Here is a 2808-nt window from a genome sequence, read left to right on the forward strand (position 1 = left end):
TATATATATATATATATATATATATATATATATATATATTGCTTTATATAATTTCTTGTAAATATATTATAGAATTGTGACTTAAATCTTCTAAAGAGTCAAATTTAAACATAAAAAAAAATTACAAAGAAATATTCAAGGGAATGCCTTATAATTTTTATTATTACGACATTAACAAAAATGGCAATATCTTTCTTAGTCTTCCTCCCCCCAATGGAATGAGCACAACAAGGTGCTAATACCACCATTAAAAGAAAAAAAAACTAATGAAGATGTGCCAAAATACAAGTTACATATTAGTCTACATATTATCTCTAACAAATTTCATAAATCCTTCAAGGTTCGGAGGAATTTCCGTTGGTGGTGGCGGAAAAGAAGCTTGTTCATCACCGCTTCCGGGCGAAGCAGCATCCTCCGCAAGTTCCGCTAGCATTTCTTCATAAGCTTCGTCTATCTCCGGTTGTGATTCAGCAAGTCCAAAATTTCTTCTTTCCGAACGGATCCAATCTTTGAAGAGTACTGATTTTTCCAAGCTCTCCCTCATAGACGCTCTATGATCACCGATTTGAAGTCTCGCTTGACTGAAAGCGCTCTCTGATGCCGCTGTTGAAGCTTGAACACATAAAATATCTCGGGCCATCCTTGAAAGAACCGGAAAGTGTTTTTCTTTGTCCTTCCACCATTCCAAAAGATCAAAGGTGCCGTCTGGATTCTATTTTTCAAGGCCCTGCGACAAATAAACTTGAAATTCATTTAGATGTGAAGTATCACCAATATTATCTCCTTGAGAACCCCTGAACTCCGTCCAAGAACTAAGTGCTTTTAGGCCCGCAGTTCTTTTAGATGATTGCGAACTAGATGAAGTAGGAGTTGGAACATTTGGTCTAGCATGAGCTAAGGCAAGTTGATAAGCATTATAAATTGTTTGAGCATTTATTTTAATTGAGGCTTTTGCATCTGCAAGTGTAGCAAATTCCTCATCTGAAAGTAAGATAATCACAGTCATTACCACTTCTACCTATATCAGTGGTAATAGCAATGCGACAATCTATATGAGTAAATAAATACCGCAAATATTGTTCATATTCATGTTTATATTTATAAAAATCGCTCTTTACGGTTGCGCGAGGCCATCCTTTATTAGTAGGATTAAAAAATTTTCTAATATAATGCACAAAGTGAGGGTTAGAAGGAAAACTATAGGGTAAGCAACAGTAACCATTTTTGCTAATTCTTCACGATCTTTATTTGGATCGTAATATAAAATGCCACCGGTAACAGTGTTTATTCCCGGCTGAACTCAGTACCTACACTTCTCCCCTCTAGCTGCGCTTTCATTTGAAGATATCTAGCTTTATCTCTAGGGTGTGTCTTTATGTGCCTAGTCAAAGTACCCGTACCGCTACGGTCTCCAACAAATTTATGAGCCAACAAAGACCCACAAGTTTTACACTTAGCCTTATTTTGTTCTCTTAGTTGAGTAAAAGAGTTCCAAACAAGAGATGTTTCGGGGCGTTTAGAACGTTGTCTATTAAAAGTAGGGGTTACTATAGGAGGGTTAGGCGGGGCATCATTTGGATTATTATCAGTTGGGTTAACAACATGACTAGTAGGTGTATCATCTAAATCCGATTGCGTTTCATCTAAATCTTCATTTTCCTCATCATTTTCATCAATAGTTTCATTAGGATAAAGAGCATTCATATATTCATCATTTAATTGTTGACCTGGTGCAACATCATGGCAAAATTGACTATCGCTAAATTGAAAACAAGGGTTATCACTATCAAGAATAATAGGTGGAGGAGGACGGGTAACAGGTCTGGGCCGGGGAGTCAGGGGAGGGGTAGTAGCTTGGCGACTAGATTCACCAATTTTAGATTTTCCCTTACCACCAAACATTTTTTTCAAAGAAAAGGCCATATTAATTATAATTATACAAACTAAAACAAACAAAACTATAATATTAAAACTTAAGAGTTGGAACGAGTTTATCGAATTGACGAACAACTTCTTGAAAATTGTATATCATTGAAGACTTGAAGACTCGAATACTTCAATTCACTAACTTCACAATTTTTCACAAATTGCAATAATAAAGTAAGCAATTATAGAAGAAAATTAGAGAGAGATTCAGAGAGATTGAGAGAGATAAATGATTTTGTGAGTAAAAATGAAAGAATGATGGGGTATTTATAGTTGAGAAAAGGGAAAAAGTGTAATTATAAAAAGTTTAGGGTTAAAACAAAGTTTGGGGGCCAAATGGCTATTTTTTAAAAAGCCAAACGGCTAAATTGGCAGGCCAACGACTACTTTTTAAACTTCTAACCGTTGGCCTTTTTTTTTTAAATTTTTTTTTTTTGAAAAAATAGCTGTTGGGCCCGTTTGAACCGGCCCAGGCTCGCCAGCAGGTCCCGGGCTCGTGGTCTCACCATAGAGGACTGGCCCACAGTGGGCTTTTGGGACCGGCCCGTTAGGCCTGTGGGCTCGCGGTCCCGGGCTGGGCCCGACCCACAGTACACCCTTAAATAATCTAAATAATCTATATAATCTATACGGGTCGACATGGATCATAAATAATCTATATCTATCTATCTATATATTATTATAAAAGTGGGAACCCTAAAAATAAAAAGTTAGATTACAAAAATACCCCTCTTAATATACTAATTGTCCTACTTAAGAAATTAAACAAAAAAGGCGTCTAATCCTCAGCGAATAGTTACAACCATTCATATTTCCAACTGTCAAATAAACAGCACCCATACTACATTTTTTATACGATGATACTCTTCTCATCAACCATAA

Source organism: Nicotiana attenuata, unplaced genomic scaffold (assembly GCF_001879085.1).
Source record: "Nicotiana attenuata strain UT unplaced genomic scaffold, NIATTr2, whole genome shotgun sequence".
In the NCBI taxonomy this organism is placed as follows: domain Eukaryota; kingdom Viridiplantae; phylum Streptophyta; class Magnoliopsida; order Solanales; family Solanaceae; genus Nicotiana; species Nicotiana attenuata.